Genomic DNA, 9160 nt, shown 5'->3' with positions numbered 1-9160 from the left:
CAAGAGAATAGACAACAAACCCACAAAAATGTGACACCAGATATACTCTAAGAAACCCTTAGTAAGGGAAAAAGACCCAGCCTCCAAAAGCATACATCACCATGTTCTATTCAAAAAAAAACCATTGTAATAAAACCATGGAAGCCTTCAAAGCCATAGCCAAAATTGGGCAATCTTTATGAACAAGCATAAATTCACACATCTCATGCCATGCTCCTTGTTGGTGCTCAAAATTGAAGGCCCGATTTTGAGCACTATTGAGAAATCGAGCCCCTTAAACACTTTTAAATGCATATGTACATGGCTATACCTTTGAGGCCCCTAAGGTGTTTAATATTTCTAACACCTTCCATTTAGCTCGTTCACACGTTCCATGGTGATAAACTGTCGTTTTGAGCCATTCTATGAAGTCTCATTTTTAGCAAATTTAAAATTTGCATTTTCACCCAAGTGTTAGACAGTGACAGGAAGCTGTGTTTTCCATTGAATATCTTGCACCTAGAAATGTTTTGTGACCTACTACTTTGAGAGTGTTTAGTGTCCATATCCAAGAACCTATGTTTCAAATTTTGAGTCATTTTGAGTTTGTTTGACTAGGTTTTGAATCCCTCAAAGTTAGTTATTTAATATTGTCATACTGATGCAATTAGTTTAGAATTCTGGGAAGCCCTGTTTAACATGCTATAAATTTTGGCTAATTGATCAAAATGTTAAAATTCCTTTTGTGTTGCATTGTAGATGTTAGAGACTTGTTCTGTTTCAAGTTTCAGCTTATGATGAATCTGTTTGATCAGTTTTCAAATGCGATTCCAAATGCAATTTCTATCTTTTTACTGGTGTCAACATTTGCAGATTGATTGGAACCCCTGTTCGTGATGTTATATCTTGAAATCTATGATTTCTTATATCAAATGGATTGTACCACTATGTTGTACTCTAAAAATTCTTTAAATGTGCCAGTTTTTAAGTCTTGACGAATTTGTTTGCACACTTTTCCAAGTCAATTCCATTCCCAAAAAATGTTTTCTATCAGTGTTTCCAGTTTGCAAAATCCAAGTAGCTCACTTTGACTAATTTCCATTTGCGTCATGTTATTTTTCATGAGCCCAAATCATAAATCCATACTTTCCTCATGACAGAGAACCAACACCCCAAGTTTCATTTTCACAAGTGTCCATTTGCCTAGTTTTCAAGGTCAAATCCGAATACAATTTATTGTTTTTTGACATGTTTTCTTGCAGGTAGTTTTGAGAGTTCAACTTTGACAATGAATATCATTTGACCTCGAATTCTTCATGAGATGAGATTTGACAGGGTAGGAGTGTGTCGAACAAAGAGTCAGTGTGCCAGTTTTTAGAGCTCGATCAGGTGTTCTGGTCAATTTTTAAGGCCAGTCAAAGGACCTTCTGGCACCAATTTGACAGTTTGTAGATAAGTGGTAAATTTAGTTTTTAATAATGTATCAGTGATGGATTTCATTTCAAATCAATGCCAGAAGGTGAATGAGTCAGTTTTGACATTTCAGTTATTTGACAAAGAAATTTTTTTAGCCAGACCCATTTTTGGGCTCGACTAATCTGTGTTTCCACAATAAGGTTGAGTTAAAATTATGCAATTTTTTACAATCCATGAAGGAGTGGTTCTAATTTTTCAATGAGGAACACAAGTACTTAATTATGATTGCTTGATCAAGGATTCAATACACCTTTCAAGAATTTATCTTTTATTTCTTGTTCAAAACATATTATAGAGTTGGGGTTACTTGACGTCCTACATTCATCTTGGAGATTCACACTTGATTTGAAGATTATGGAATTGATTTTGAAGACTTGGGGCATCCTACTAAATAATTTGAATGCAATTGTGGAAGTGCAAATTGCAAAGGTATCTAGATTGACATTGTGAAGTGGAAGGACAAATCACACTAATGATGGATAAGTCTAATATTTTGGAATATATAAATCAATTTTTTTCTACAGAAGCATCGTTATTAGGTGTAGAGCCTATGATGCAAAAGATATGGAATGAGATCCATCACGTGGATGTAGAAATACTTGTGGTAGTTTGCCAGTAGAGTAATTTAGAAACTCAAATCAAACATGACCTTGCATTTACAACTCAAGCTACCAAGGAACTAATGCTTAAGATAGGAGAGATCAAAATGAAGGTAGTCAATTGGTAGCCACATTTGAGGTGGAACCTTGTTTCAAGGAATTATGCATTGCCCTTTCAAGGATTAGGTACAGAGGATCTATGTCTCCTCCTCTAATGGAATGCCCGACTTATTGATTAAAGTAAGTTGGAGGAGAGGAAGTACATTTACTACCTACAACTAATCCTTCTCCTTGTCTAGAATGGGATCCCAATTCATATGTATTCCAAAGGTAGGGCACATGAATAAAATATTAGAAGCTAATGAAGCCTATGCCAGCGTGGTCTCCCATCAATGCAAACTCACCTGGCAGATTGACTAAGGTAAGCATGCCTACTGCAGGATGATGGGAGTATATCATTGACACTCTTGAAAGAGCATTGCAAATTTTGCAGGAACGAGATAGAAGCATGGCTTCTGATATTCAAGAAGAATGAAAGAACCCATGCCATAGTAGTAGGGGAAATGAAAGGACCCACATTTTGAAGCCTGTAGATCCACGCCATGGAGCCGCCAAGATTGGGAAGTGCAACTTGCGAATATGGAGGAGCCTACGTCTTTTAAAAAGAGGAGAGAATTTGTACACCAAAGCATAGTTAAAAGACCAGCCATCAGTTAAAGTTGAAAGAAGACATAGAGAGGAAATATGAAAGAGTATACACACCAAAGTGAAGATCAGCCTATGTTATAAAAAGCAGGAACAAAGCCTCACAAATGTAAAGAGGAAGAAGCACGCAGGTCTAACAATGAAAGACGCCATTGTTCAAAGTAGCTCCATGGCATAAGAAAAGTTTAAGCCAGCTGATGGAAAGAATAATAGTTAACGCTAAAAGTTAGAGGAGCAGGTTTGAGGCAGCCTTAGTAGAAGATAGCCCATGTAGGAGGAGCTGGGCATGTTAAAATGTCCACAACATTGAAAAAGAGATGCCAAGGTTAAGGTGTAAAACTATGCAAAAGAAAGAAGATGCATAGTAGATTAAAAGAGCTCCACAAGTGGCAAGGAACAACCCATGAGCATGTAGTGTAGAGCACCCAGCACCAATAAAAAAAAAGGAGTCCCTCACGTAAGGGCACTCAGAAAATGAAGGCACCATTAAAAAACAAAAAACAAAGCCACCAGCGCACACAAAGCAACATGGGAGTTGGAGTAAAGAATCCACGGCAGTAGTGAGAGCTCACACATGTAGAATTCGTAGATGCAGTTGTAAGAAGACTATGCCTTGTTAAAAGGAGAACATGCATTATGGGAGCTCAGAGCCACATGCAATGTGGAATGAGCATAAATAAAGCTCACGCAAGTCAAAATGGAAGACAAGCTGCTATGGAGAAGACAATCAAAGGATTATAAGGAAAGCAACCCCACCTCACGTCACATGTAGTGAAAGATAGAGATATGCAGTCAAATAAGAAGAAGAAGGTAAGATTTAAAACTTTAGGGGAGCCATTTGGAAGCTTAGTGGAGTTGAAAGCAACCTAATCTAGGCTGGAAGATGTTGTTGATGCCTTTGAACCTTTTAAATGGAGCATAAAACTCCACAACAAATTGGAGCAGTCCAGGGGAGCTACACAGTCTGAGGAAACAAATAGAATCCGCATGAATAGGAAGTCATGCATGAACAGTCAAGTAACATTATCTCACATTCATAAAATGGGGAAATATTATAATGTTTATATTCAAGAACACACATTATATAAAGTGTCTTAAAGACATGGTGTCTTTTATGGATGTGAAGAGTTGTGTGTGGGCATCATGCATTAGATGAAGACGACAATTGGCTTGGATATTAAAAAAATTTGAACAAAGGAGCTCATATGTTGATGTGGCACCAAGAATGAAGATTGCACCAGATGCCACCATGTGGCGAGATGAACGATGGGCGCAAGCTTGCAATTTCAACATGCAAGGAGGTTAACAATTGTGGGAATTCGAGTGACTGCCATGTGGCAGAGTGGGTCTCGGGTAGATAGTGACATGGAGGTGATGTGTGAGCTGACTGGACAGGGGTTGACCAATGACAGAGGCTAATCAAATGAAGGGTTGACCATAGATTGGAAGGATAGGGAAAAATTGAAAGTAATATTAAAAAAAATTATTATTATTTTCTCAAAAGAGTGGATGTTCAGTCATTTTAAATTCAAAAAGGATTATTTCTAAGGTTCAAACTTGGGGAATTTTTTAAATTTTTGCAAAATTAAAAAAATGCAGACCTGAGTTTTTAGTAGGGGGGGACTATTTTTCAAATTGAGTTTTAATGGGTTTCTAAGAGGTGAAATATGCGATGTTATATATCATTGAAATTGTGAGAAGATGAACTTTCCAATTCTAAGGTTAGATTTTGCACAGAATGCCACTGGTTCAAGCTACAAGAGGATTTGTCTCAAGTTCCTATCTTGCAACCGAATTCAAGTATCAGAGTTCAATTGTGATTTCTAGCAAGGTAATGACTTGAATATGCATAAAAGACAAGGAAAAGGAAATTGGGGTCGATTTTGGTTGTATTCAAATTAGTTGAACCTCAATTTCTTCAACATTTCATAAGCTTATCAGATATTTTGGATGCATGAAGAGTTTTCATCATTTCATTAAATATATTTGCAAATCAGTTACAAGTAATGATGAAACAAAATTAGATCAAATGGGTAGAGAGATGAAAGAGGTTTTGAAACTACTAGGGATGGAATTCCAAGTGGACACATGTCATCTTCAGAACAAAGTCAGGAATTCTTTCTTGTCTATATCTTTCTTTCTCTGATCCATTGTAAGGGTTCTAGTTTTTGTCACTAAGAAACCAGTTGGTTCCAGTCTTTGGAGAAAAACTAGTCACTACTGAGATACCAGGTTTTGGATCTAGTTTTGATATTTCCCATACTATGATACCATATATTTTTTAGCAATTTCTCTTGTGTGAACAGCAATAGGAAGGAACATAAAAATAGTTCAAATCTGTTAGGTATTTCCATGCTTTCATTTTCATACATATGATTGTATTAATTTCAAGGAAATAATACAAAGAGTAGAAGAATTTCATTAGTTTCATTCTAATTCTCATCTCTAGTCTCAGTGAATTTTCAATGTTTTATGATCTTTGAACAAAGAGCTTAGGTCATAGTTGCAGTCCCTTAAGGCTGTATGTTGTTGGATTGTTGCTTATGACTCAAGGAGTTATGTAAATGCTTCAAGGAATCAACAGGGTTGCAGGTTTATTGAGAAGGATATCATGTAAGAATGAGATTCAGATTGAACATGGATGTCTATTTGCAAGTTAAATGGATAGATCAAATATCTGAAGATACAAATAGGTATTAGATATCCATATGTATGCATCTAATTCATGGATTTGCCCAATGGTTAAGGCACTGATCAGCTACAGGGTTACTTAGTTCTTGTTGCTGCATATTTGGGGTTTTTTTGAATTCAACATTGTTAATTAAACATTCTTTCCCTTTCATGTTGAAGGACTTAAAGGATTAACCCGCACTCAACTTCTAAATTTCATAAATATGCCTCTAGCTAGTGTAGATCTATGTCATTTCATGAGTTATGAGGAGATTTAAGGGTAAAATATTCTTAATAGATTCAAGGATATGTTTTTGTACTGGTACGGTATCATTTGAATCTGAGGTCTACCCACCTAGGTTTAGCAAAGCTTGAAGTAGAAGAAAGGTCATGCCTTATAGTTGGCCTATTGTCAGAAATGGCATGTTGAAAATGGGAGTTAGCTGCCCCTAGATATGTTAGTTTCTTAGTGGGATAATTGAAAACCCTCTAGCATTTTCAAATACCAACACTCCCAACCTTCACAAATGCTCCCTTAGCTAACCTGTCAAGCCTTGTCCCGCTTGACTCTTGCCTTTTTTTCCCTTATGTCTTGTCATTCCAACAACTACCCTTGTGGTTTCTTATATAGTAGCAAGTCCCAAAAAATCACCAAGTGGTATTACATAAACCATCTGTTACCTAACCCACTCAGCCCACATTTAATATTGGAAATTTAATTCTTTTGCCCAAAATTAAATAATTACATGAAATATTATCACAATGATACAATACAACTCATCAAGTATATTTGATGGGAATCTTTACATCTTGCACATCCATCTAGGTGTAAAATTACATAATAAAATAAAATAATACAATATAACAATATTATGCAACGTGTGCAACACCCATTATCTCAAATACCAACTAACAAGACCCTACAATGTCTTCTTCTCTAATTCAATCTAGAATACCTAGGAATGTACTCTCTTTCTCTATATTTATGAATTTCCAACATAAATTCCCCTATAGCAAATGACTTTTTCTTGATTTTTCTTATTCTAAGACTATAAAAGATATGATAAATAGCTAATCTATCAAACCCTAAAAATCCATGAATCAAGTGTAGGCTCACTTTTTAAAACTTTAACAATAAAACTCAAAGGTTGATTTATAAAATATTATACCATATAGATATTCCAGACTTTATCAATTTTAATAGATGACTAGTGCCTTATCTTTTGGGCTATTATCTCATAGGAACTTGACTTTTAGTATCGGATCTATCTTAACACTTTGTGAGAAGAATATCAATATTGAATTCTAGATCCCATTCTTATCAAAATATTCATTGAAAACCAAATAATTCATGCAACTTACATTAAGCATTTACATGACCCATTAGATTATTATAAAAATATAGACCAAAATATAATTCAAAATGAATTACAACTGAGACTCTTATAAACTTTTCCATCAAATCTTAGAGAATTAATCGATAACAAAAGGAGACAAGATCTAAAAATGTATAGCCAACATTTTCCATCTTTGTATTACTTTCTTTGAAAAATATAAAATTAAATATCAACTCCTATTAAAGAAAACTCAATTAGATCAAAAACTTTTGACCCTTACTTTTTTCATTCTAACTATCGAAAATGCAATACAACATTCATTGACCGACTCAAAAATGAACAAAACTCATTCAAAAAATAATTTTTAGAGCTCTAGCCTTGGGAACTCATTTATATAGCATAAATTGCAACAAGCTTTAAGTATAAAGGGAAAAGGACAACTTTCCTTGAGGTAAAACAAAAGGTTACACAAGACACTAAATGTCATCATCCTCATACCACAAGAAAATTGAAAATATTCATGGCATTTTTGCTTGACAACAAAGTATCTTTTCATCAAATGCTTTGTGGTGGGGTAGGGACTTCTTTCATTTTATCTACTTCTTGTTTCTCCATAACTTTTGATGATTTTTCTTTGTCCTTTTTCTCCCCTTCAGATGGTGGGGCCACCTTTTCTTCTTTTATTCTACTCTAATATGATTTTTTAGTTTCTAAAAAGTAGGTAACTGATTGTCTCTTTCTTTGACAACCTCTAATCACTTGTCTCCAACTTCCTACAATGGTGTGGGCTCACCCATCTTGTCTTCTCATCTATTACTTGAACACATTTTTCAACCAATTCTATTTCTTTTATGGTTGTTGATTCGTCTATTAATCTATCATCTGCTACCATCTGTGGTGATTCTATTGTTGAAACATGTTTGGCCACTCATTCATCATACACTAAATCATCAGGCTAGTAGAAAATGAGAATTTATTTATCTTTGCTATAGGTATCTCTCCATTCATTTTTTAAATGTTTTTCCTTAGAGATGAAAATTTTCTAGACCTTCTAGCCTTTGTTAGATTTGATACAACATCTATGAATAAGGCATTATCATCGTTGCTTTCTATTTTGCTTACTTTATCATTCAACATAGCCATAATATCATCATCCCAATGTGTTATTGTGTTCATCTTGTCATCATTTGTAAATATTGAAGGAAAGAATGTATGTTTTTTACACCTAGAAATGCAAGACCTAATCTATCTCTACAAAAATTCCCTATTCACATCAAACTCTAACAAAGTAGTCACTTGATCATACGTCTTTTCAAGACAATAATCATCATTCTTCCTATCAACTATATTGAAAATATCATGGTCATTATTTCCTCTTTTTCTATCCATTTTTTTAGGATCTCTCTTAACTTATCCTCATTATCACTAGGAGTTTCAATAATACAAAGCAATCTGATTACCATATGATGTAATCATCTTCTATCAATATCATAAATAAAATACAATATTACCTCCCTTATTTTCTGCTCATATATCTACCATGTTTTTATTTTCATAGTCTTTATCCTAGCTTTTTCCTCTTCTACATTCTCTCTAGTGGAATCTTCTTGATGCAAAGGAGTATCAAGAATTTGAACTACGGGGCTAGTTGGTAGTGCTAGAATAGGTGAAGTTACAATCATTCCCTAGGATGACTCCCCCACTTCAGAGATTCTAACATGTTTCCCTTTATGCTAAGAAAGTTCATTTTCAACTCTTAGTCTTTTTTGAACTTCATCATTATAAGCTACTAGAATCTTTTCATATTTCATATGTAGTTCTTGCATGAATTTTTTTCTCTTTCCTTGTAGTGACCAATACAAGAGTTGCAGTTTCAACATTCATTTCAGTAGCTTCATCATTAGGATTATCCTCTACTCTTTTTATAATTAAATTCCTTGTTCAATTTGGGTCATTCAACTCAAAGGAAAATGACTTACCCACTTTTTGCAATGACCAGATTACTAAAGAAGCATGATATTCACTACACTTTACACCCTTTAATGCTCTCCTGGGTTGTTCTTCATCTTTATATATAGTATTCATTTCTCTTCTCATTGCATTTAAAACCATGGCATCAACAATATTTGGATTGGGGAGAATTTTTGCTCCAACTCTCTTAATCATTCATCTTCCCTCTTCTAGAGTTACTTTATTGAATTCCTGTATCATTTTGTATTTTACTTCACACTTTATAATAGAGGCCTCTTTATTTAGTTTCTTTGTTTTCCTCTTATGATAGCTTTCCTCAAAGTTAGCAACATTCACTCTCCAAGAAAATTGAAAGAAAGCCCTAGAATTTACAAAATTGTCATCTGATAAAAACTTGTGACTAGCTTTCTCAATCATAGGATC

This window comes from Cupressus sempervirens, chromosome 3 (assembly GCF_028749045.1).
Source record: "Cupressus sempervirens isolate cs-2001-9-10 chromosome 3, ASM2874904v1, whole genome shotgun sequence".
NCBI classification, from domain to species: domain Eukaryota; kingdom Viridiplantae; phylum Streptophyta; class Pinopsida; order Cupressales; family Cupressaceae; genus Cupressus; species Cupressus sempervirens.
Note: the sequence above shows the minus strand (reverse complement) of the source record.